Source organism: Phalangium opilio, unplaced genomic scaffold (genome assembly GCF_054372755.1).
Source record: "Phalangium opilio isolate 3A_F unplaced genomic scaffold, DU_Popi_V2 ptg000360l_1, whole genome shotgun sequence".
In the NCBI taxonomy this organism is placed as follows: domain Eukaryota; kingdom Metazoa; phylum Arthropoda; class Arachnida; order Opiliones; family Phalangiidae; genus Phalangium; species Phalangium opilio.
The window spans coordinates 898951-926510 of NW_028324230.1; the positions used below are offsets into that span (position 1 = coordinate 898951).

At 46.9% G+C, this 27560-nt stretch overlaps 4 non-coding genes across 4 annotated transcripts; 2 read left to right on the forward strand and 2 right to left on the reverse strand.

Annotated features, from left to right (window-relative positions):
- The first annotated feature begins 11805 nt into the window (after window positions 1-11805).
- On the forward strand, window positions 11806-11878 carry TRNAH-AUG (transfer RNA histidin (anticodon AUG)). The gene has a single exon. It is a non-coding gene; the product is annotated as a tRNA-His (tRNA).
- A 2075-nt stretch (window positions 11879-13953) lies between these two features.
- Window positions 13954-14026, forward strand: TRNAH-AUG (transfer RNA histidin (anticodon AUG)). The gene has a single exon. It is a non-coding gene; the product is annotated as a tRNA-His (tRNA).
- Window positions 14027-19102: 5076 nt separating this feature from the next.
- Window positions 19103-19175, reverse strand: TRNAH-AUG (transfer RNA histidin (anticodon AUG)). The gene has a single exon. It is a non-coding gene; the product is annotated as a tRNA-His (tRNA).
- Window positions 19176-26681: 7506 nt separating this feature from the next.
- TRNAH-AUG (transfer RNA histidin (anticodon AUG)) lies at window positions 26682-26754 on the reverse strand. Its single transcript has one exon. It is a non-coding gene; the product is annotated as a tRNA-His (tRNA).
- Window positions 26755-27560: the final 806 nt, after the last annotated feature.

The following is a 27560-nucleotide window of genomic DNA, read 5'->3' on the forward strand; positions in this document are numbered from 1 at the left end:
GACCCTACTACACCTCTCCCGGTTGGGCTCGAACCACCAACCTTTCGGTTAACAGCCGAACGCGCTATCCATTGCGCCTAGGAATCCCAAAAAATAAATGGTCGTCTGATATTGTGGAAAAACTTTGGCTTTCTACGTTACATTTGAGATCCCACATCACCGCTCCCGGGTGGGCTCGAACCACCAACCTATTGGTTAACAGCCGAACGCGCTAACCATTGCGCCACGGAAGCCCAAAAACTAGAGACGTCACAACACTTGTCCCGGATGGGCTCGAACCACCAACCTATTAGTTAACAGCCGAACATTGAGCCACGGAAGCTCAGAAAATAAATGGTTATCATGTATTACGGAAAAAGTTTGACTTTTCACGCTACATCTGAGACCTCACAACACCGCTCCCGGATGGGCTCGAACCACCAACCTTTCGATTAACAGCTGGACGCGCTAATTATTGCGCCACGGAAGCCCAGAAATGAAATGTTCGTCAAGTATTGTGGAAAAACTCTGACATTTTACGTAACATCTGAGACGTCACAACACCGCTCCCGGATGGGCTCGAACCACCAACCTTTCGGTTAACAGCCGAACGCGCTAACCATTGCGCCACGGACGCCCAAAAATTAAATGGTCGTCTGGTATTGTGGGAAAACTTTGGGTTTTTACGTTACATTAGAGATCCCACAACACCGCTCCCGGGTGGGCTCGAACCACCAACCTTTCGGTTAACAGCCGAACGCGCTAACCATAGCGCAACGGAAGCCCAAATATTAAATGGTCGTCAGGTATTGAGGTAAAACTTTGACTTTTTACTTCACATCTGAGACCTCACAACACCGCTCCCGGATGGGCTCGAACCTCCAACCTTTCGGTTAACAGCCGAACGCGCTAACCATTGCGCCACGGACGCCCAAAAATTAAATGGTCGACAGGTATTGTGGAAAAACTTTGGCTATTTACGTTACATTTGAGATCCCAAAACACCGCTCCCGGGTGGGCTCGAACCACCAACCTATTGGTTAACAGCCGAACGCGCTAACAATTCAGCCACGGAAGCTCAGAAAATAAATGGTTATCACGTATTATGGAAAAAGTTTGACTTTTCACGCTACATCTGAGACCTCACAACACCGCTCCCGGATGGGCTCGAACCACCAACCTTTCGATTAACAGCTGGACGCGCTAATTATTGCGCCACGGAAGCCCAGAAATGAAATGTTCGTCAAGTATTGTGGAAAAACTCTGACATTTTACGTAACATCTGAGACGTCACAACACCGCTCCCGGATGGGCTCGAACCACCAACCTTTCGGTTAACAGCCGAACGCGCTAACCATTGCGCCACGGACGCCCAAAAATTAAATGGTCGTCTGGTATTGTGGGAAAACTTTGGGTTTTTACGTTACATTAGAGATCCCACAACACCGCTCCCGGGTGGGCTCGAACCACCAACCTTTCGGTTAACAGCCGAACGCGCTAACCATAGCGCAACGGAAGCCCAAATATTAAATGGTCGTCAGGTATTGAGGTAAAACTTTGACTTTTTACTTCACATCTGAGACCTCACAACACCGCTCCTGGATGGGCTCGAACCTCCAACCTTTCGGTTAACAGCCGAACGCGCTAACCATTGCGCCACGGACACCCAAAAATTAAATGGTCGACAGGTATTGTGGAAAAACTTTGGCTATTTACGTTACATTTGAGATCCCAAAACACCGCTCCCGGGTGGGCTCGAACCACCAACCTATTGGTTAACAGCCGAACGCGCTAACAATTCAGCCACGGAAGCTCAGAAAATAAATGGTTATCTCGTATTATGGAAAAAGTTTGACTTTTCACGCTACATCTGAGACCTCACAACACCGCTCCCGGATGGGCTCGAACCACCAACCTTTCGATTAACAGCCGAACGCGCTAACCATTGAGCCACGGAAGTCCAAAAATTAAATGTTCGTCAGGTATTGTGGAAAAACTCTGACATTTTACGTTACATCTGAGACGTCACAACACCTCTCCCGGATGGGCTCGAACCACCAACCTGTTAGTTAACAGCCGAACGCGCTAACCATTGAGCCACGGAAGCTCAGAAAATAAATGGTTATCATGTATAAGGGAAAAAGTTTGACTTTTCACGCTACATCTGAAACCTCACAACACCGCTCCCGGATGGGCTCGAACCTCCAACCTTTCGGTTAACAGCCGAACGCGCTAACCATTGCGCCACGGACGCCCAAAAATTAAACGGTCGACAGGTATTGTGGAAAAACTTTGGCTATTTACGTTACATTTGAGATCCCAAAACACCGCTCCCGGGTGGGCTCGAACCACCAACCTATTGGTTAACAGCCGAACGCGCTAACAATTGAGCCACGGAAGCTCAGAAAATAAATGGTTATCACGTATTATCGAAAAAGTTTGACTTTTCACGCTACATCTGAGACCTCACAACACCGCTCCCGGATGGGCTCGAACCACCAACCTTTCGATTAACAGCCGAACGCGCTAACCATTGAGCCACGGAAGCCCAAAAATTAAATGTTCGTCAGGTATTGTGGAATAACTCTGACATTTTACGTTACATCTGAGACGTCACAACACCTCTCCCGGATGGGCTCGAACCACCAACCTTTTGGTTAACAGCCGAACGCGCTAACCATTCGCCACGGACGCCCAAAAATTAAATGGTCGTCAGGTATTGTGGAAAAACTTTGGCTATTTACGTTACATTTGAGATCCAAAAACACCGCTCCCGGGTGGGCTCGAACCACCAACCTTTCGGTTAACAGCTGAACGCGCTAACCATTGCGCCACGGAAGCCCAAAAATTAAATGCTCGTCAGGTATTGTGGAAAAACTCTGACATTTTACGTTACATCTGAGACGTCACAACACCGCTCCCGGGAGGGCTCGAACCACCAACCTATTGGTTAACAGCCGAACGCTCTAACCATTGAGCCACGGAAGCCCAAAAATTAAATGTTCGTCAGGTATTGTGGAAAAACTCTGACATTTTACGTTACATCTGAGACGTCACAACACTTCTCCCGGATGGGCTCGAACCACCAACCTATTGGTTAACAGCCGAACGCGCTAACCATTGAGCCACAGAAGCTCAGAAATTAAATGGTTGTTAGGTATTGTGGATAAGTTATGACTTTTTACGTTACATCTGAGACCCTACAACACCTCTCCCAGGTGGGCTCGAACCACCAACCTTTCGGTTAACAGCCGAACGCGCTAACCATAGCGCAACGGAAGCCCAAATATTAAATGGTCGTCAGGTATTGAGGTAAAACTTTGACTTTTTACTTCACATCTGAGACCTCACAACACCGCTCCTGGATGGGCTCGAACCTCCAACCTTTCGGTTAACAGCCGAACGCGCTAACCATTGCGCCACGGACACCCAAAAATTAAATGGTCGACAGGTATTGTGGAAAAACTTTGGCTATTTACGTTACATTTGAGATCCCAAAACACCGCTCCCGGGTGGGCTCGAACCACCAACCTATTGGTTAACAGCCGAACGAGCTAACAATTCAGCCACGGAAGCTCAGAAAATAAATGGTTATCTCGTATTATGGAAAAAGTTTGACTTTTCACGCTACATCTGAGACCTCACAACACCGCTCCCGGATGGGCTCGAACCACCAACCTTTCGATTAACAGCCGAACGCGCTAACCATTGAGCCACGGAAGTCCAAAAATTAAATGTTCGTCAGGTATTGTGGAAAAACTCTGACATTTTACGTTACATCTGAGACGTCACAACACCTCTCCCGGATGGGCTCGAACCACCAACCTGTTAGTTAACAGCCGAACGCGCTAACCATTGAGCCACGGAAGCTCAGAAAATAAATGGTTATCATGTATAAGGGAAAAAGTTTGACTTTTCACGCTACATCTGAAACCTCACAACACCGCTCCCGGATGGGCTCGAACCTCCAACCTTTCGGTTAACAGCCGAACGCGCTAACCATTGCGCCACGGACGCCCAAAAATTAAACGGTCGACAGGTATTGTGGAAAAACTTTGGCTATTTACGTTACATTTGAGATCCCAAAACACCGCTCCCGGGTGGGCTCGAACCACCAACCTATTGGTTAACAGCCGAACGCGCTAACAATTGAGCCACGGAAGCTCAGAAAATAAATGGTTATCACGTATTATCGAAAAAGTTTGACTTTTCACGCTACATCTGAGACCTCACAACACCGCTCCCGGATGGGCTCGAACCACCAACCTTTCGATTAACAGCCGAACGCGCTAACCATTGAGCCACGGAAGCCCAAAAATTAAATGTTCGTCAGGTATTGTGGAATAACTCTGACATTTTACGTTACATCTGAGACGTCACAACACCTCTCCCGGATGGGCTCGAACCACCAACCTTTTGGTTAACAGCCGAACGCGCTAACCATTCGCCACGGACGCCCAAAAATTAAATGGTCGTCAGGTATTGTGGAAAAACTTTGGCTATTTACGTTACATTTGAGATCCAAAAACACCGCTCCCGGGTGGGCTCGAACCACCAACCTTTCGGTTAACAGCTGAACGCGCTAACCATTGCGCCACGGAAGCCCAAAAATTAAATGCTCGTCAGGTATTGTGGAAAAACTCTGACATTTTACGTTACATCTGAGACGTCACAACACCGCTCCCGGGAGGGCTCGAACCACCAACCTATTGGTTAACAGCCGAACGCTCTAACCATTGAGCCACGGAAGCCCAAAAATTAAATGTTCGTCAGGTATTGTGGAAAAACTCTGACATTTTACGTTACATCTGAGACGTCACAACACTTCTCCCGGATGGGCTCGAACCACCAACCTATTGGTTAACAGCCGAACGCGCTAACCATTGAGCCACAGAAGCTCAGAAATTAAATGGTTGTTAGGTATTGTGGATAAGTTATGACTTTTTACGTTACATCTGAGACCCTACAACACCTCTCCCAGGTGGGCTCGAACCACCAACCTTTCGGTCAACAGCCGAACGCGCTAACCATTGCGCAACGGAAGCCCAAGAATTAAATGGTCGTCAGGTATTGTGAAAAAACTTTGGCTTTTTACGTTACATTTGAGATCCCACAACACCGCTCCCGGGTGGGCTCGAACCACCAACCTATTGTTTTACTGCTGAACGCGCTAACCATTGCGCCACGGAAGCCCAAAAATTAAATGTTCGTCAGTTATTGTGGAAAAACTCTGACATTTTACGTTACATCTGAGACCTCACAGCACCGCTCCCGGGAGGGCTCAAACCACCAGTCTTTTGAATAACAGCTGAACGCGCTAACCATTGCGCCACGGAAGCCCAAAATTTAAATGGTCGTCAGGTGCTGTGGAAAAACTATGACATTTTACGTTACATCTGAGACCTCACAACACCGCTCCCGGATGGGCTCGAACCACCAACCTATTGGTTAACAGCCGAACGCGCTAACCATTGCGCCACGGAAGCCCAATAATTAAATGGTTGTCAGGTATTGTGGATAAGTTTTGACTTATTACGTTACATCTGAGACCCTACAAAACCTCTCCCGGTTGATCGCTGGGTTGATGCTTCCCACATATATGACAGAACATCTCCCCACAACTATGTCTAGTAGTACGTTTTACGAAATCAATTATTTTAAAGCAGCTTTTGCAATGGTAAAGCCGCTCGCAAAGGGCTTTTTTGTTACCAACAGGAACCAAATGGCTGTTATAACAATCGTCACCCCAGAATTTTCGTAGGGAGGAGTCGCATGTTTTTGCACGTCCATGACAAACAGTCGGACGCATACATTTAAAGCAAAAATCATTGCATTTATGAGATTGAACACGCCAGTAAGGTGTGAGGCACTTCTCGCAAAAGTGTTCGTGACTAAACAATGGTTTTAAATTTGTTATGACGTTATAGTGATTATTCTCATTAAGTAGAAAGAGGCGTGGTCTGGTATCTGTAGGGTCGTTTTCGCCTAAAATTAGAATTGGAACTCTGTTTTCGAATTTATAAACAAATATAGAATAGGGGGATAAATAAACTTTAAATTTCTGGAATGAATCGGGGGTACCGCATTCGGATACAGAGACTCCGGCCTTTTGACAAAGATCTAAAGCCTCTGTTTTTTGGCTTGTGTAACGGGGTCCTGCTTGTGATATGGTCACGTAACGATTTTTTAACTCTGTGTTGTTTTCGTTGTTCATGTGGAGACGATGAGCGACAGCAACACAAAGGCTACGCGCTAAACAGAGATTATCAGTGTTTGGTATTCGTCGAATCCCCCTTCGATCCTTTGAAAAAATACTGAATGGCTTGAGTTGACGATGATTAGAACGTCCATACCCTTCTGGTATTCTGACTATACTAAATATCATTTTTATAGGTCCTTGAAAAAAATGTTCGATCTCATCATCATAAAGTAACTCGGCTAGTTGATCAAAGAGAATAGAAGGGTCTACTTGATCGAGCCTTTTAAAGGATAATTCAAGTTCCGAACGACAGTTTATACCCAGACTTCGTAAAGTTATTTGCACGTAATCTGTTGCTCTATATTCGCTTAATACGTGTTCCGTAATAGAACATATGCTATCCACCGGATCATCAGTTATATTTAGAGTTATTTCCCTGCCATACATATTAAAATGTTCAAAAAATCTCTCGCTCTGCTCTAGAATTTCGCAAGATGGTACATCTTCTATAGGCGAAGGGGGACACCCCCCACCCCATTGATCATAAACATTCGCCTCGGCCTCCTCCGAATCTACGATGGAGCTCTTTTCGCTGGGGGCGTAATCGGAAAAGTTCAGAGACATATATTCAAAAGGGTCGTTTTCCGTCTCGTCTTGTTGACACGCGTTATCTAGAATCTCCCCCATCTCCCTGCCAGTTTGTGAATTATCGAAACTGGGTCTCAAAGATTCATGGTTATTACGTTCCATTTCTTGCTTCCGTCTTTTCACGCGGTCTAAGTAAGAAATTTTTAAAGGGGTAGGAATTAAATTATATAAATGTTCCAATTCGTCATGTGTTTGACAGGTTTCAGGTGTACGAGGAACGTTCTTCATATAGTCTATTAGATCGAGGAACGTTTGAACATTATTTAAGCCGCCATTTATGATAAAACCGGGTAATGTTGAAGGTATATTAGCAGGATCTAAGTGTAAATAAGAGCATAGAAAATAATAAAACTTGTATATTTCGACTATGTTCCAAGGCTTATTTACGGCCATTTCGTCAAGTGTCCAGCGAAGTGCTTCAGCGTCCATGTTGAGGTTTTGACGATTGATGTTCGACTGTGAAGTACTGTTATTTTCTCACGTTCTTTATACTAGATTCCTACCCCCCCCCTTCTCTTCCTCCTCTCAAGGGGGGTCAAGGACAGTTGATTTTTCGAAATTATTGACTAACAATACAAGGTCCTAGCAAAGGCCATCGCAGCTGATTTCCGACATGTTTAAACACGTCTAACATTGTTTGACAGTGAACAATAGGTGATATAAGATAGACGTACGATGGCTTGACAGGGTGTCAAATAGTCGTATAACAAAACAACGAATTTGCAATAGATTTTATAATTCAACAAAAGGAATAATTATAACAAAAGAGTTGGTGCGACATTCCACTAGGTGGGGACTTCTTCAACAATGACATTGAGATTAACAGTTGAACGCGCTAATAATTGCGCCACGGAAGCCCAAAAATTAAATGTTCGTCAGGTATTGTGGAAAAACTCTGACATTTTACGTTACATCTGAGACCTCACAACACCGCTCCCGGATGGGCTCGAACCACCAACCTATTGGTTAACAGCCGAACGCGCTAACCATTGCGCCACGGAAGCCCAAAAATTAAATGGTCGTCAGGTGTTGTGGAAAAAACCTTGACTTTTTACGTCACATCTGAGACGTCACAACTCCGCTCCCGGATGGGCTCGAACCACACACCTATTGGTTAACAGCCGAACGCGCTAACCTTTGAGCCACGGAAGCTCAGAAGTTAAATGGTTGTCAGGTATTGTGGATAATTTATGACTTTTTACGTTACATCTGAGACCCTACAACACCTCTTCCGGTTGGGCTCGAACCACCAACCTTTCGGTTAACAGCCGAACGCGCTAACCATTGCGCCAAGGAAGCCCAAAAATTTAATGGTCGTCAGGTATTGTGGCAAAACTTTGGCTTTCTACGTTACATTTGAGATCCCACACCACCGCTCCCGGGTGGGCTCGAACCACCAACCTATTGGTTAACAGCCGAACGCGCTAACCATCGAGCCACGGAAGCTCAGAAATAAACTGGTTGTCACGTATTGTGGATAAGTTTTGACTTTTTACGCTACATCTGAGACCCCACAACACCTCTTCCGGGTGGGCTTGAACCACCAGCCTTTCGATTAACAGTTGAACGCGCTAATAATTGCGCCACGGAAGCCCAAAAATTCAAGCAAATGTAACGATATTCATTCAAAAAACTGTTAAAATTCAATTTTTCAATAAGAAATCGTTGTCACGGATTTTGTATCTTGAAGAAGAAAAACATGCGATTTTTTCGGTACACTTTTGAATGCATTTTTTTCTGGAGAAATTTTTGACCGAATTCAGCTTAATTCCCTATAAAACACTCATTGAAAGTGATTTCATCTCGATTGAACAATAATTAAAAATTTACCTCGATTTTTAATAACATTTTCAAAATCGACGTTTCACGGCCAAAGAAGCATACTTTGAGTAATTCTTCACTATTTTCAAATATATTCATTGAAACCATTATTTTTATACTTTTTGCTTTAATTCAAGCAATGTAACGATATTCATTCAAAAAACTGTTAAAATTCAATTTTCAATAAGAAATCGTATTCACGGATTTTGTGTCTTGAAGAAGAAAAACCTGCGATTTTTTCGGTACTTTTTTGAATGCATTTTTTTCTGGAGAAATTTTTGACCGAATTCAGCTTAATTCCCTATAAAACACTCATTGAAAGTGGTGGTTCGAGCCCACCCGGGACCGGTGTTGTGGGATCTCAAATGTAACGTAAAAACCAAAGTTTTTCCACAATACCTGACAACCATTTAATTTTTGGGTTTCCGTGCCGCATTGGTTAGCGCTTTCGGCTATGAACCGAAAGGTTGGTGTTTCGTGCCCATCCGGGAGCGGTATTGTGAGGTCTCAGATGTGACGTAAAAAGTCAGAGTTTTTCCACAATACCTGACAAACATTTAATTTTTGGGCTTCCGTGGCGCAATGGTTAGCGCGCTCAACTGTTATTCAAAAGGTTGGTGGTTCGAGCGTACCCGGGAGCGGTGTTGTGATGTCTCAGATGTGACGTAAAAAGTCGAGGTTTTTCCACAATACCTGACGACCATTTAATATTTGGGCTTCCGTGGCGCAATGGTTAGCGCGTTCGGCTGTTAACCGAATGGTTAGTGGTTCGAGCCCACCCGAAAGCGGTGTTGTGAGGTCTCAGATGTAACGTAAAATGTCATAGTTTTTCCACAATAACTGACGAACATTTAATATTTGGGCTTCCGTGGCGCAATGGTTAGCGCGTTCAGCAGTTAACCGAAAGGTTGGTGTTTCGAGCCCACCCAGGAGAGGCGTTGTGGGGTCTCAGATGTAGCGTAAAAAGTCAAAACTTTTCCACAATACGGGACAAACATTTAATTTCTGAATTTCCGTGGCTCAATGGTTAGCGCGTACAGCTGTTAACCGAAAGTTTGGTGGTTCGAGCCCACCCGGGAGAGGTGTTGTGAGGTCTCAGATGTGACGTAAAAAGTCAAAGTTTTTCCACAATACCTGACGACCATATAAGTTTCTAGCTTCCATGGCGCAATGGTTGGCGCGTTCGGCTGTTAACCGAAAGGTTGGTGGTTCGAGCCCATCCGGGAGCGGTGTTGTGAGGTCTCAGATGTGACGTAAAAAGTCAAGAGTTTTCCACAATACCTGACGACCATTTAATATTTGGGCTTCCGTGGCGCAATGGTTAGAGCGTTCAGCTGTTATTTAAAAGCTGGTGGTTTAAGCCCTCCCGGGAGCGGTGTTGTGAGGTCTCAGATGTGACGTAAAAAGTCAGAGTGTTTCCACAATACGAGACAACCATATAATTTCTGAACTTCCGTGGCTCAATGGTTAGCGCGTTCGGCTGTTAACCAGTAAGTTGGTGGTTCGAGCCCACCCGAAACCGGTGTTGTGAGGTCTCAGATGTGGCGTAAAAAGTCAAGGTTTTTCCACAATACCTGACGACCATTCAATTTTTGGGCTTCAGTGGCGCAATGGTTAGCGCGTTCAGCTGTTATTCAAAAGAGTGGTGGTTTGAGCCCTCCCGGGTGCGGTGCTGTGAGGTCTCAGATGTAACGTAAAATGTCAGAGTTTTTCCACAATAACTGACGAACATTTAATTTTTGGGCTTTCGTGGCGCAATGGTTAGTGCGTTCAGCAGTTAACCGAAAGGTTGGTGGTTCGAGCCCACCCGGGAGAGGTGTTGTGGGGTCTCAGATGTGGCGTAAAAAGTCAAAACTTTTCCACAATACGGGACAACCATTTAATTCCTGAGCTTCCGTGGCTCATAGGTTAGCACGTTCGGCTGTTAACCAATAGGTTGGTGGTTCGAGCCCACCCGGGGGCGGTGTTGTGGGGTCTCAGATGTAGCATAAAAATTCAAAACTTTTCCACAATACGTGATAACCATTTAATTTCTGAGCTTCCGTGGCTTAATTGTTAGCGCGTTCGGCTGTTAACCAATAGGTTGGTGGTTCGAGCCCACCCGGGACCGGTGTTGTGGGATCTCAAATGTAACGTAAAAACCAAAGTTTTTCCACAATACCTGACGACCATAGAATTTTTGGGTTTCCGTGGCGCATTGGTTAGCGCGTTCGGCTATGAACCGAAAGGTTGGTGGTTCGTGCCAATCCGGGAGCGGTGTTGTGAGGTCTCAGATGTGACGTAAAAAGTCAGAGTTTTTCCACAATACCTGACGAACATTTAATTTTTGGGCTTCCGTGGCGCAATGGTTAGCGCGCTCAACTGTTATTCAAAAGGTTGGTGGTTCGAGCGTACCCGGGAGCGGTGTTGTGATGTCTCAGATGTGACGTAAAAAGTCGCGGTTTTTCCACAATACCTGACGACCATTTAATATTTGGGCTTCCGTGGCGCAATGGTTATCGCGTTCGGCTGTTAACCGAAAGGTTGGTGGTTCAAGCCCACCCGAAAGCGGTGTTGTGAGGTCTCAGATGTAACGTAAAATGTCATAGTTTTTCCACAATAACTGACGAACATTTAATTTCTGAACTTCCGTGGCTCAATGGTTAGCGCGTTCGGCTGTTAACCAATAGGTTGGTGGTTCGAGCCCATCTGGGAGCGGTGTTGTGAGGTCTCAGATGTAACGTAAAAAGTCAAACGTTTTCCACAATAACTGACGAACCGAACGTTTGGTGGTTCGAGCCCATCCGGGAGCGTTTTGTAGTGTCTCAGATGTAACGTGAAAAGTCAGAGTTTTTCCACAATACCTGACGAACATTTAATTTTTGGGCTTCCGTGGCTCAATGGTTAGCGCGTTCGGCTGTTAACCAGTAAGTTGGTGGTTCGAGCCCACCCGAAACCGGTGTTGTGAGGTCTCAGATGTAGCATAAAAATTCAAAACTTTTCCACAATACGTGATAACCATTTAATTTCTGAGCTTCCGTGGCTTAATTGTTAGCGCGTTCGGCTGTTAACCAATAGGTTGGTGGTTCGAGCCCACCCGGGACCGGTGTTGTTGGATCTCAAATGTAACGTAAAAACCAAAGTTTTTCCACAATACCTGACGACCATTGAATTTTTGGGTTTCCGTGGCGCATTGGTTAGCGCGTTCGGCTATGAACCGAAAGGTTGGTGGTTCGTGCCCATCCGGGAGCGTTTTGTGGTGTCTCAGATGTAACGTGAAAAGTCAGAGTTTTTCCACAATACCTGACGAACATTTAATTTTTGGGCTTCCGTGGCTCAATGGTTAGCGCGTTCGGCTGTTAACCAGTAAGTTGGTGGTACGAACCCACCCGAAACCGGTGTTGTGAGGTCTCAGATGTGGCGTAAAAAGTCAAGGTTTCTCCACAATACCTGACAACCATTTAATTACTGAGCTTCCGTGGCTCAATTTTTGGCGCGTTCGGCTGTTAACCGAAAGGTTGGTGGTTCGAGCCCATCCGGGAGCGGTGTTGTGAGGTCTCAGATGTGACGTAAAAGTCAAGAGTTTTCCACAATACCTGACGACCAATTAGTATTTGGGCTTCCGTGGCGCAATGGTTAGTGCGTTCAGCAGTTAACCGAAAGGTGGGTGGTTCGAGCCCACCCGGGAGGGGTGTTGTGGGGTCTCAGATGTAGCGTAAAAAGTCAAAACTTTTCCACAATACGGGACAACCATTTAATTCCTGAGCTTCCGTGGCTCAATGGTTAGCGCGTTCGGCTGTTAACCAATAGGTTGGTGGTTCGAGCCCACCCGGGAGCGGTGTTGTGGGGTCTCAGATGTAGCATAAAAATTCAAAACTTTTCCACAATACGTGATAACCATTTAATTTCTGAGCTTCCGTGGCTTAATTGTTAGCGCGTTCGGCTGTTAACCAATAGGTTGGTGGTTCGAGCCCACCCGGGACCGGTGTTGTGGGATCTCAAATGTAACGTAAAAAGTCGAGGTTTTTCCACAATACCTGACGAACATTTAATTTTTGGGCTTCCGTGGCGCAATGGTTAGCGCGCTCAACTGTTATTCAAAAGGTTGGTGGTTCGAGCGTACCCGGGAGCGGTGTTGTGATGTCTCAGATGTGACGTAAAAAGTTGAGGTTTTTCCACAATACCTGACGACCATTTAATATATGGGCTTCCGTGGCGCAATGGTTAGCGCGTTCGGCTGTTAACCGAAAGGTTGGTGGTTCGAGCCCACCCGAAAGCGGTGTTGTGAGGTCTCAGATGTAACGTAAAATGTCATAGTTTTTCCACAATAACTGACGAACATTTAATTTCTGAACTTCCGTGGTTCAATGGTTAGCGCGTTCGGCTGTTAACCAATAGGTTGGTGGTTCGAGCCCATCTGGGAGCGGTGTTGTGAGGTCTCAGATGTAACTTAAAAAGTCAAACGTTTTCCACAATAACTGACGAACCGAAAGTTTGGTGGTTCGAGCCCATCCGGGAGCGTTTTGTGGTGTCTCAGATGTAACGTGAAAAGTCAGAGTTTTTCCACAACACCTGACGAACATCTAATTTTTGGGCTTCCGTGGCTCAATGGTTAGCGCGTTCGGCTGTTAACCAGTAAGTTGGTGGTTCGAGCCCACCCGAAACCGGTGTTGTGAGGTCTCAGATGTGGCGTAAAAAGTCAAGGTTTCTCCACAATACCTGACAACCATTTAATTACTGAGCTTCCGTGGCTCAATGGTTGGCGCGTTCGGCTGTTAACCGAAAGGTTGGTGGTTCGAGCCCATCCGGGAGCGGTGTTGTGAGGTCTCAGATGTGACGTAAAAGTCAAGAGTTTTCCACAATACCTGACGACCAATTAATATTTGGGCTTCCGTGGTGCAATGGTTAGTGCGTTCAGCAGTTAACCGAAAGGTGGGTGGTTCGAGCCCACCCGGGAGAGGTGTTGTGGGGTCTCAGATGTAGCGTAAAAAGTCAAAACTTTTCCACAATACGGGACAACCATTTAATTCCTGAGCTTCCGTGGCTCAATGGTTAGCGCGTTCGGCTGTTAACCAATAGGTTGGTGGTTCGAGCCCACCTGGGAGCGGTGTTGTGGGGTCTCAGATGTAGCATAAAAATTCAAAACTTTTCCACAATACGTGATAACCATTTAATTTCTGAGCTTCCGTGGCTTAATTGTTAGCGCGTTCGGCTGTTAACCAATAGGTTGGTGGTTCGAGCCCACCCGGGACCGGTGTTGTGGGATCTCAAATGTAACGTAAAAACCAAAGTTTTTCCACAATACCTGACGACCATTGAATTTTTGGGTTTCCGTGGCGCATTGGTTAGCGCGTTCGGCTATGAACCGAAAGGTTGGTGGTTCGTGCCCATCCGGGAGCGGTGTTGTGAGGTCTCAGATGTGACGTAAAAAGTCGAGGTTTTTCCACAATACCTGACGAACATTTAATTTTTGGGCTTCCGTGGCGCAATGGTTAGCGCGCTCAACTGTTATTCAAAAGGTTGGTGGTTCGAGCGTACCCGGGAGCGGTGTTGTGATGTCTCAGATGTGACGTAAAAAGTCGAGGTTTTTCTACAATACCTGACGACCATTTAATATTTGGGCTTCCGTGGCGCAATGGTTAGCGCGTTCGGCTGTTAACCGAAAGGTTGGTGATTCGAGCCCACCCGAAAGCGGTGTTGTGAGGTCTCAGATGTAACGTAAAATGTCATAGTTTTTCCACAATACCTGACGACCATTTAATATTTGGGCTTACGTGGCGCAATGGTTAGTGCGCTCAGCTGTTATTCAAAAGGTTGGTGGTTCGAGCCCCTCCGGGAGCGTTTTGTGGGGTCTCAGATGTGACGTAAAAAGTCGAGGTTTTTCCACAATACCTGACGACCATTTAATATTTGGGCTTCCGTGGCGCAATGGTTAGCACGTTCGGCTGTTAACCGAAAGGTTGGTGGTTCGAGCCCACCCGAAAGCGGTGTTGTGAGGTCTCAGATGTAACGTAATATGTCATAGTTTTTCCACAATACCTGACGACCATTTAATATTTGGGCTTACGTGGCGCAATGGTTAGTGCGCTCAGCTGTTATTCAAAAGGTTGGTGGTTCGAGCCCCTCCGGGAGCGTTTTGTGGGGTCTAAGATGTAACGTAAAAAGTCAGAGTTTCTCCACAATACCTGACAACCATTTAATTACTGAGCTTCCGTGGCTCAATGGTTAGCGCGTTCGGCTGTTAACCAATAGGTTGGTGGTTCGTGCCCATCCGGGAGCGGTGTTGTGAGGTCTCAGATGTGACGTAAAAAGTCAGAGTTTTTCCACAGCACCTGACGACCATTTAAATTTTGGGCTTCCGTGGCGCAATGGTTAGCGCGTTCAGCTGTTATTCAAAAGACTGGTGGTTTGAGCCCTCCCGGGAGCGGTGCTGTGAGGTCTCAGATGTAACGTAAAATGTCAGAGTTTTTCCACAATAACTGACGAACATTTAATTTTTGGGCTTCCGTGGCGCAATGGTTAGCGCGTTCAGCTGTTAATCGAAAGGTTGGTGGTTCGAGCCCATCCGGGGGCGGTGTTGTGAGGTCTCAGATGTGAAGTAAAAAGTCAAAGTTTTACCTCAATACCTGACGAAAATTTAATTTTTGGGCTTCAGTGGCGCAATGGTCAGCGCGTTCAGCTGTTAACCGAAAGGTTGGTGGTTCGAGCCCACCCGGGAGCGGTGTTTTTGGATCTCAAATGTAACGTAAAAAGCCAAAGTTTTTTCACAATACCTGACGACCATCTAATTCTTGGGCTTCCGTTGCGCAATGGTTAGCGCGTTCGGCTGTTGACCGAAAGGTTGGTGGTTCGAGCCCACCTGGGAGAGGTGTTGTAGGGTCTCAGATGTAACGTAAAAAGTCATAACTTATCCACAATACCTAACAACCATTTAATTTCTGAGCTTCTGTGGCTCACTGGTTAGCGCGTTCGGCTGTTAACCAATAGGTTGGTGGTTCGAGCCCATCCGGGAGAAGTGTTGTGACGTCTCAGATGTAACGTAAAATGTCAGAGTTTTTCCACAATAACTGACGAACATTTAATTTTTGGGCTTCCGTGGCTCAATGGTTAGAGCGTTCGGCTGTTAACCAATAGGTTGGTATTTCGAGCCCTCCCGGGAGCGGTGTTGTGACGTCTCAGATGTAACGTAAAATGTCAGAGTTTTTCCACAATACCTGACGAGCATTTAATTTTTGGGCTTCCGTGGCGCAATGGTTAGCGCGTTCAGCTGTTAATCGAAAGGTTGGTGGTTCGAGCCCATCCGGGGGCGGTGTTGTGAGGTCTCAGATGTGAAGTAAAAAGTCAAAGTTTTACCTCAATACCTGACGAACATTTAATTTTTGGGCTTCCGTGGCTCAATGGTTAGCGCGTTCGGCTGTTAATCGAAAGGTTGGTGGTTCGAGCCCATCCGGGAGCGGTGTTGTGAGGTCTCAGATGTAGCGTGAAAAGTCAAACTTTTTCGATAATACGTGATAACCATTTATTTTCTGAGCTTCCGTGGCTCAATTTTTAGCGCGTTCGGCTGTTAACCAATAGGTTGGTGGTTCGAGCCTACCCGGGAGCGGTGTTTTGGGATCTCAAATGTAACGTAAATAGCCAAAGTTTTTCCACAATACCTGTCGACCATTTAATTTTTGGGCGTCCGTGGCGCAATGGTTAGCGCGTTCGGCTGTTAACCGAAAGGTTGGAGGTTCGAGCCCATCCGGGAGCGGTGTTGTGAGGTCTCAGATGTGAAGTAAAAAGTCAAAGTTTTACCTCAATACCTGACGACCATTTAATATTTGGGCTTCCGTTGCGCTATGGTTAGCGCGTTCGGCTGTTAACCGAAAGGTTGGTGGTTCGAGCCCACCCGGGAGCGGTGTTGTGGGATCTCTATGTAACGTAAAAACCCAAAGTTTTCCCACAATACCAGACGACCGTTTAATTTTCGGGCGTCCGTGGCGCAATGGTTAGCGCGTTCGGCTGTTAACCGAAAGGTTGGAGGTTCGAGCCCATCCGGGAGCGGTGTTGTGAGGTCTCAGATGTGAAGTAAAAAGTCAAAGTTTTCCCACAATACCTGTCGACCATTTAATTTTCGGGCGTCCGTGGCGCAATGGTTAGCGCGTTCGGCTGTTAACCGAAAGGTTGGAGGTTCGAGCCCATCCGGGAGCGGTGTTGTGAGGTCTCAGATGTGAAGTAAAAAGTCAAAGTTTTACCTCAATACCTGACGACCATTTAATATTTGGGCTTCCGTTGCGCTATGGTTAGCGCGTTCAGCAGTTAACCGAAAGGTGGGTGGTTCGAGCCCACCAGGGAGAGGTGTTGTGGGGTCTCAGATGTAGCGTAAAAAGTCAAAACTTTTCCACAATACGGGACAACCATTTAATTCCTGAGCTTCCGTGGCTCAATGGTTAGCGCGTTCGGCTGTTAACCAATAGGTTGGTGGTTCGAGCCCACCCGGGAGCGGTGTTGTGGGGTCTCAGATGTAGCATAAAAATTCAAAACTTTTCCACAATACGTGATAACCATTTAATTTCTGAGCTTCCGTGGCTTAATTGTTAGCGCGTTCGGCTGTTAACCAATAGGTTGGTGGTTCGAGCCCACCCGGGACCGGTGTTGTGGGATCTCAAATGTAACGTAAAATGTCATAGTTTTTCCACAGCACCTGACGACCATTTAAATTTTGGGCTTCCGTGGCGCAATGGTTAGCGCGTTCAGCTGTTATTCAAAAGACTGGTGGTTTGAGCCCTCCCGGGAGCGGTGCTGTGAGGTCTCAGATGTAACGTAATATGTCAGAGTTTTTCCACAATAACTGACGAACATTTAATTTTTGGGCTTCCGTGGCGCAATGGTTAGCGCGTTCAGCTGTTAATCGAAAGGTTGGTGGTTCGAGCCCATCCGGGGGCGGTGTTGTGAGGTCTCAGATGTGAAGTAAAAAGTCAAAGTTTTACCTCAATACCTGACGAAAATTTAATTTTTGGGCTTCAGTGGCGCAATGGTCAGCGCGTTCAGCTGTTAACCGAAAGGTTGGTGGTTCGAGCCCACCCGGGAGCGGTGTTTTTGGATCTCAAATGTAACGTAAAAAGCCAAAGTTTTTTCACAATACCTGACGACCATCTAATTCTTGGGCTTCCGTTGCGCAATGGTTAGCGCGTTCGGCTGTTGACCGAAAGGTTGGTGGTTCGAGCCCACCTGGGAGAGGTGTTGTAGGGTCTCAGATGTAACGTAAAAAGTCATAACTTATCCACAATACCTAACAACCATTTAATTTCTGAGCTTCTGTGGCTCACTGGTTAGCGCGTTCGGCTGTTAACCAATAGGTTGGTGGTTCGAGCCCATCCGGGAGAAGTGTTGTGACGTCTCAGATGTAACGTAAAATGTCAGAGTTTTCCACAATACCTGACGAGCATTTAATTTTTGGGCTTCCGTGGCGCAATGGTTAGCGCGTTCAGCTGTTAATCGAAAGGTTGGTGGTTCGAGCCCATCCGGGGGCGGTGTTGTGAGGTCTCAGATGTGAAGTAAAAAGTCAAAGTTTTACCTCAATACCTGACGAAAATTTAATTTTTGGGCTTCAGTGGCGCAATGGTCAGCGCGTTCAGCTGTTAACCGAAAGGTTGGTGGTTCGAGCCCACCCGGGAGCGGTGTTTTTGGATCTCAAATGTAACGTAAATAGCCAAAGTTTTTCCACAATACCTGACGAACATTTAATTTTTGGGCTTCCGTGGCTCAATGGTTAGCGCGTTCGGCTGTTAATCGAAAGGTTGGTGGTTCGAGCCCATCCGGGAGCGGTGTTGTGAGGTCTCAGATGTAGCGTGAAAAGTCAAACTTTTTCGATAATACGTGATAACCATTTATTTTCTGAGCTTCCGTGGCTCAATTGTTAGCGCGTTCAGCTGTTAATCGAAAGGTTGGTGGTTCGAGCCCATCCGGGGGCGGTGTTGTGAGGTCTCAGATGTGAAGTAAAAAGTCAAAGTTTTACCTCAATACCTGACGACCATTTAATATTTGGGCTTCCGTTGCGCTATGGTTAGCGCGTTCGGCTGTTAACCGAAAGGTTGGTGGTTCGAGCCCACCCGGGAGCGGTGTTGTGGGATCTCTAATGTAACGTAAAAACCCAAAGTTTTCCCACAATACCAGACGACCATTTAATTTTTGGGCGTCCGTGGCGCAATGGTTAGCGCGTTCGGCTGTTAACCGAAAGGTTGGTGGTTCGAGCCCATCTGGGAGCGGTGTTGTGAGGTCTCAGATGTAACGTAAAAAGTCAAACGTTTTCCACAATAACTGACGAACCGAAAGTTTGGTGGTTCGAGCCCATCCGGGAGCGTTTTGTGGTGTTTCAGATGTAACGTGAAAAGTCAGAGTTTTTCCACAATACCTGACGAACATTTAATTTTTGGGCTTCCGTGGCTCAATGGTTAGCGCGTTACATATTACGTTACATCTGAGACCTCACAACACCGCTCCCGGATGGGCACGAACCACCAACCTTTCGGTTCATAGCCGAACGCGCTAACCAATGCGCCACGGAAACCCAAAAATTCAATGGTCGTCAGGTATTGTGGAAAAACTTTGGTTTTTACGTTACATTTGAGATCCCACAACACCGGTCCCGGGTGGGCTCGAACCACCAACCTATTGGTTAACAGCCGAACGCGCTAACCATTGCGCCACGGAAGCCCAAAAACTAAATGGTCGTCAGGTATTGTGGAGAAACTTTGGTTTTCTACGTTACATTTGAGATCCCACAACACCGCTCCCGGGTGGGCTCGAACCACCAACCTTTTGGTTAACAGCTGAACGCGCTAACCATTGCGCCACGGAAGCCCAGAAATGAAATGTTCGTCAAGTATTGTGGAAAAACTCTGACATTTTACGTAACATCTGAGACGTCACAACACCGCTCCCGGATGGGCTCGAACCACCAACCTTTCGGTTAACAGCCGAACGCGCTAACCATTGCGCCACGGACGCCCAAAAATTAAATGGTCGTCTGGTATTGTGGAAAAACTTTGGCTATTTACGTTACATTTGAGATCCCAAAACACCACTCCCGGGTGGGCTCGAACCACCAACCTTTCCATTAACAGCTGGACGCGCTAATTATTGCGCCACGGAAGCCCAGAAATGAAATGTTCGTCAGGTATTGTGGAAAAACTCTGACATTTTACGTAACATCTGAGACGTCACAACACCGCTCCCGGATGGGCTCGAACCACCAACCTTTCGGTTAACAGCCGAACGCGCTAACCATTGCGCCACGGACGCCCAAAAATTAAATGGTCGTCTGGTATTGTGGGAAAACTTTGGGTTTTTACGTTACATTAGAGATCCCACAACACCGCTCCCGGGTGGGCTCGAACCACCAACCTTTCGGTTAACAGCCGAACGCGCTAACCATAGCGCAACGGAAGCCCAAATATTAAATGGTCGTCAGGTATTGAGGTAAAACTTTGACTTTTTACTTCACATCTGAGACCTCACAACACCGCTCCCGGATGGGCTCGAACCTCCAACCTTTCGGTTAACAGCCGAACGCGCTAACCATTGCGCCACGGACGCCCAAAAATTAATTGGTCGATAGGTATTGTGGAAAAACTTTGGCTATTTACGTTACATTTGAGATCCCAAAACACCGCTCCCGGGTGGGCTCGAACCACCAACCTATTGGTTAACAGCCGAACGCGCTAACAATTCAGCCACGGAAGCTCAGAAAATAAATGGTTATCACGTATTATGGAAAAAGTTTGACTTTTCACGCTACATCTGAGACCTCACAACACCGCTCCCGGATGGGCTCGAACCACCAACCTTTCGATTAACAGCCGAACGCGCTAACCATTGAGCCACGGAAGCCCAAAAATTAAATGTTCGTCAGGTATTGTGGAAAAACTCTGACATTTTACGTTACATCTGAGACGTCACAACACCTCTCCCGGATGGGCTCGAACCACCAACCTGTTAGTTAACAGCCGAACGCGCTAACCATTGAGCCACGGAAGCTCAGAAAATAAATGGTTATCATGTATAAGGGAAAAAGTTTGACTTTTCACGCTACATCTGAGACCTCACAACACCGCTCCCGGATGGGCTCGAACCACCAACCTTTCGGTTAACAGCCGAACGCGCTAACCATTCGCCACGGACGGCCAAAAATTAAATGGTCGTCAGGTATTGTGGAAAAACTTTGGCTATTTACGTTACATTTGAGATCCCAAAACACCGCTCCCGGGTGGGCTCGAACCACCAACCTTTCGATTAACACCTGGACGCGCTAATTATTGCGCCACGGAAGCCCAGAAATGAAATGTTCGTCAGGTATTGTGGAAAAACTCTGACATTTTACGTAACATCTGAGACGTCACAACACCGCTCCAGGATGGGCTCGAACCACCAACCTATTGGTTAACAGCCGAACGCGCTAACCATTGAGCCACGGAAGCTCAGAAATTGAATGGTTGTCAGGTATTGTGGATAAGTTATGACTTATTACGTTACATCTGAGACCCTACTACACCTCTCCCGGTTGGGCTCGAACCACCAACCTTTCGGTTAACAGCCGAACGCGGTAACCATTGCGCCTAGGAATCCCAAAAAATAAATGGTCGTCAGATATTGTGGAAAAACTTTGGCTTTCTACGTTACATTTGAGATCCCACATCACCGCTCCCGGGTGGGCTCGAACCACCAACCTATTGGTTAACAGCCGAACGCGCTAACCATTGCGCCACGGAAGCCCAAAAACTAGAGACGTCACAACACTTCTCCCGGATGGGCTCGAACCACCAACCTATTAGTTAACAGCCGAACATTGAGCCACGGAAGCTCAGAAAATAAATGGTTATCATGTATTACGGAAAAAGTTTGACTTTTCACGCTACATCTGAGACCTCACAACACCGCTCCCGGATGGGCTCGAACCACCAACCTTTCGATTAACAGCTGGACGCGCTAATTATTGCGCCACGGAAGCCCAGAAATGAAATGTTCGTCAAGTATTGTGGAAAAACTCTGACATTTTACGTAACATCTGAGACGTCACAACACCGCTCCCGGATGGGCTCGAACCACCAACCTTTCGGTTAACAGCCGAACGCGCTAACCATTGCGCCACGGACGCCCAAAAATTAAATGGTCGTCTGGTATTGTGGAAAAACTTTGGCTATTTACGTTACATTTGAGATCCCAAAACACCGCTCCCGGGTGGGCTCGAACCACCAACCTTTCGATTAACAGCTGGACGCGCTAATTATTGCGCCACGGAAGCCCAGAAATGAAATGTTCGTCAGGTATTGTGGAAAAACTCTGACATTTTACGTAACATCTGAGACGTCACAACACCGCTCCCGGATGGGCTCGAACCACCAACCTTTCGGTTAACAGCCGAACGCGCTAACCATTGCGCCACGGACGCCCAAAAATTAAATGGTCGTCTGGTATTGTGGGAAAACTTTGGGTTTTTACGTTACATTAGAGATCCCACAACACCGCTCCCGGGTGGGCTCGAACCACCAACCTTTCGGTTAACAGCCGAACGCGCTAACCATAGCGCAACGGAAGCCCAAATATTAAATGGTCGTCAGGTATTGAGGTAAAACTTTGACTTTTTACTTCACATCTGAGACCTCACAACACCGCTCCCGGATGGGCTCGAACCTCCAACCTTTCGGTTAACAGCCGAACGCGCTAACCATTGCGCCACGGACGCCCAAAAATTAAATGGTCGACAGGTATTGTGGAAAAACTTTGGCTATTTACGTTACATTTGAGATCCCAAAACACCGCTCCCGGGTGGGCTCGAACCACCAACCTATTGGTTAACGGCCGAACGCGCTAACAATTGAGCCACGGAAGCTCAGAAAATAAATGGTTATCACGTATTATGGAAAAAGTTTGACTTTTCACGCTACATCTGAGACCTCACAACACCGCTCCCGGATGGGCTCGAACCACCAACCTTTCGATTAACAGCCGAACGCGCTAACCATTGAGCCACGGAAGCCCAAAAATTAAATGTTCGTCAGGTATTGTGGAAAAACTCTGACATTTTACGTTACATCTGAGACGTCACAACACCTCTCCCGGATGGGCTCGAACCACCAACCTGTTAGTTAACAGCCGAACGCGCTAACCATTGAGCCACGGAAGCTCAGAAAATAAATGGTTATCATGTATTAGGGAAAAAGTTTGACTTTTCATGCTACATCTGAGACCTCACAACACCGCTCCCGGATGGGCTCGAACCACCAACCTTTCGGTTAACAGCCGAACGCGCTAACCATTCGCCACGGACGGCCAAAAATTAAATGGTCGTCAGGTATTGTGGAAAAACTTTGGCTATTTACGTTACATTTGAGATCCCAAAACACCCCTCCCGGGTGGGCTCGAACCACCAACCTTTCGATTAACAGCTGGACGCGCTAACCATTGAGCCTTGGAAGCTCAGAAATTGAATGGTTGTCAGGTATTGTGGATAAGTTTTGACTTTTTACGTTACATCTGAGACGTCACAACACCTCTCCCGGATGGGCTCGAACCAAAAACCTGTTAGTTAACAGCCGAACGCGCTAACCATTGAGCCACGGAAGCTCAGAAAATAAATGGTTATCATGTATTAGGGAAAAAGTTTGACTTTTCATGCTACATCTGAGACCTCACAACACCGCTCCCGGATGGGCTCGAACCACCAACCTTTCGGTTAACAGCCGAACGCGCTAACCATTCGCCACGGACGGCCAAAAATTAAATGGTCGTCAGGTATTGTGGAAAAACTTTGGCTATTTACGTTACATTTGAGATCCCAAAACACCCCTCCCGGGTGGGCTCGAACCACCAACCTTTCGGTTAACAGCCGAACGCGCTAACCATAGCGCAACGGAAGACCAAATATTAAATGGTCGTCAGGTATTGAGGTAAAACTTTGACTTTTTACTTCACATCTGAGACCTCACAACACCGCTCCCGGATGGGCTCGAACCTCCAACCTTTCGGTTAACAGCCGAACGCGCTAACCATTGCGCCACGGACGCCCAAAAATTAAATGGTCGACAGGTATTGTGGAAAAACTTTGGCTATTTACGTTACATTTGAGATCCCAAAACACCGCTCCCGGGTGGGCTCGAACCACCAACCTATTGGTTAACGGCCGAACGCGCTAACAATTGAGCCACGGAAGCTCAGAAAATAAATGGTTATCACGTATTATGGAAAAAGTTTGACTTTTCACGCTACATCTGAGACCTCACAACACCGCTCCCGGATGGGCTCGAACCACCAACCTTTCGATTAACAGCCGAACGCGCTAACCATTGAGCCACGGAAGCCCAAAAATTAAATGTTCGTCAGGTATTGTGGAAAAACTCTGACATTTTACGTTACATCTGAGACGTCACAACACCTCTCCCGGATGGGCTCGAACCACCAACCTATTGGTTAACAGCCGAACGCGCTAACCATTCGCCACGGACGCCCAAAAATTAAATGGTCGTCAGGTATTGTGGAAAAACTTTGGCTATTTACGTTACATTTGAGATCCCAAAACACCCCTCCCGGGTGGGCTCGAACCACCAACCTTTCGATTAACAGCTGGACGCGCTAATTATTGCGCCACGGAAGCCCAGAAATGAAATGTTCGTCAGGTATTGTGGAAAAACTCTGACATTTTACGTAACATCTGAGACGTCACAACACCGCTCCCGGATGGGCTCGAACCACCAACCTTTCGGTTAACAGCCGAACGCGCTAACCATTGCGCCACGGACGCCCAAAAATTAAATGGTCGTCTGGTATTGTGGGAAAACTTTGGGTTTTTACGTTACATTAGAGATCCCACAACACCGCTCCCGGGTGGGCTCGAACCACCAACCTTTCGGTTAACAGCCGAACGCGCTAACCATAGCGCAACGGAAGCCCAAATATTAAATGGTCGTCAGGTATTGAGGTAAAACTTTGACTTTTTACTTCACATCTGAGACCTCACAACACCGCTCCCGGATGGGCTCGAACCTCCAACCTTTCGGTTAACAGCCGAACGCGCTAACCATTGCGCCACGGACGCCCAAAAATTAAATGGTCGACAGGTATTGTGGAAAAACTTTGGCTATTTACGTTACATTTGAGATCCCAAAACACCGCTCCCGGGTGGGCTCGAACCACCAACCTATTGGTTAACAGCCGAACGCGCTAACAATTGAGCCACGGAAGCTCAGAAAATAAATGGTTATCACGTATAATCGAAAAAGTTTGACTTTTCACGCTACATCTGAGACCTCACAACACCGCTCCCGGATGGGCTCGAACCACCAACCTTTCGATAAACAGCCGAACGCGCTAACCATTGAGCCACGGAAGCCCAAAAATTAAATGCTCGTCAGGTATTGTGGAAAAACTCTGACATTTTACGTTACATCTGAGACGTCACAACACCGCTCCCGGGAGGGCTCGAACCACCAACCTATTGGTTAACAGCCGAACGCTCTAACCATTGAGCCACGGAAGCCCAAAAATTAAATGTTCGTCAGGTATTGTGGAAAAACTCTGACATTTTACGTTACATCTGAGACGTCACAACACTTCTCCCGGATGGGCTCGAACCACCAACCTATTGGTTAACAGCCGAACGCGCTAACCATTGAGCCACAGAAGCTCAGAAATTAAATGGTTGTTAGGTATTGTGGATAAGTTATGACTTTTTACGTTACATCTGAGACCCTACAACACCTCTCCCAGGTGGGCTCGAACCACCAACCTTTCGGTCAACAGCCGAACGCGCTAACCATTGCGCAACGGAAGCCCAAGAATTAAATGGTCGTCAGGTATTGTGAAAAAACTTTGGCTTTTTACGTTACATTTGAGATCCCACAACACCGCTCCCGGGTGGGCTCGAACCACCAACCTATTGATTTACTGCTGAACGCGCTAACCATTGCGCCACGGAAGCCCAAAAATTAAATGTTCGTCAGTTATTGTGGAAAAACTCTGACATTTTACGTTACATCTGAGACCTCACAGCACCGCTCCCGGGAGGGCTCAAACCACCAGTCTTTTGAATAACAGCTGAACGCGCTAACCATTGCGCCACGGAAGCCCAAAATTTAAATGGTCGTCAGGTGCTGTAGAAAAACTATGACATTTTACGTTACATCTGAGACCTCACAACACCGCTCCCGGATGGGCTCGAACCACCAACCTATTGGTTAACAGCCGAACGCGCTAACCATTGAGCCACGGAAGCTCAGTAATTAAATGGTTGTCAGGTATTGTGGAGAAACTCTGACTTTTTACGTTACATCTGAGACCCCACAAAACGCTCCCGGAGGGGCTCGAACCACCAACCTTTTGAATAACAGCTGAGCGCACTAACCATTGCGCCACGTAAGCCCAAATATTAAATGGTCGTCAGGTATTGTGGAAAAACTATGACATTTTACGTTACATCTGAGACCTCACAACACCGCTTTCGGGTGGGCTCGAACCACCAACCTTTCGGTTAACAGCCGAACGCGCTAACCATTGCGCCACGGAAGCCCAAGTATTAAATGGTCGTCAGGTATTGTGGAAAAACCTCGACTTTTTACGTCGCATCTGAGACCCCACAAAACGCTCCCGGAGGGGCTCGAATCACCAACCTTTTGAATAACAGCTGAGCGCACTAACCATTGCGCCACGTAAGCCCAAATATTAAATGGTCGTCAGGTATTGTGGAAAAACTATGACATTTTACGTTACATCTGAGACCTCACAACACCGCTTTCGGGTGGGCTCGAACCACCAACCTTTCGGTTAACAGCCGAACGCGCTAACCATTGCGCCACGGAAGCCCAAATATTAAATGGTGGTCAGGTATTGTGGAAAAACCTCGACTTTTTACGTCACATCTGAGACATCACAACACCGCTCCCGGGTACGCTCGAACCACCAACCTTTTGAATAACAGTTGAGCGCGCTAACCATTGCGCCACGGAAGCCCAAAAATTAAATGTTCGTCAGGTATTGTGGAAAAACCTCGACTTTTTACGTCACATCTGAGACCTCACAACACCGCTCCCGGATGGGCACGAACCACCAACCTTTCGGTTCATAGCCGAACGCGCTAACCAATGCGCCACGGAAACCCAAAAATTCAATGGTCGTCAGGTATTGTGGAAAAACTTTGGTTTTTACGTTACATTTGAGATCCCACAACACCGGTCCCGGGTGGGCTCGAACCACCAACCTATTGGTTAACAGCCGAACGCGCTAACAATTAAGCCACGGAAGCTCAGAAATTAAATGGTTATCACGTATTGTGGAAAAGTTTTGAATTTTTATGCTACATCTGAGACCCCACAACACCGCTCCCGGGTGGGCTCGAACCACCAACCTATTGGTTAACAGCCGAACGCGCTAACCATTGAGCCACGGAAGCTCAGGAATTAAATGGTTGTCCCGTATTGTGGAAAAGGTTTGACTTTTTACGCTACATCTGAGACCCCACAACACCTCTCCCGGGTGGGCTCGAGCCACCCACCTTTCGGTTAACTGCTGAACGCACTAACCATTGCGCCACGGAAGCCCAAATATTAATAGGTCGTCAGGTATTGTGGAAAACTCTTGACTTTTACGTCACATCTGAGACCTCACAACACCGCTCCCGGATGGGCTCGAACCACCAACCTTTCGGTTAACAGCCGAACGCGCCAACCATTGAGCCACGGAAGCTCAGTAATTAAATGGTTGTCAGGTATTGTGGAGAAACCTTGACTTTTTACGCCACATCTGAGACCTCACAACACCGGTTTCGGGTGGGCTCGAACCACCAACTTACTGGTTAACAGCCGAACGCGCTAACCATTGAGCCACGGAAGCCCAAAAATTAAATGTTCGTCAGGTATTGTGGAAAAACTCTGACTTTTCACGTTACATCTGAGACACCACAAAA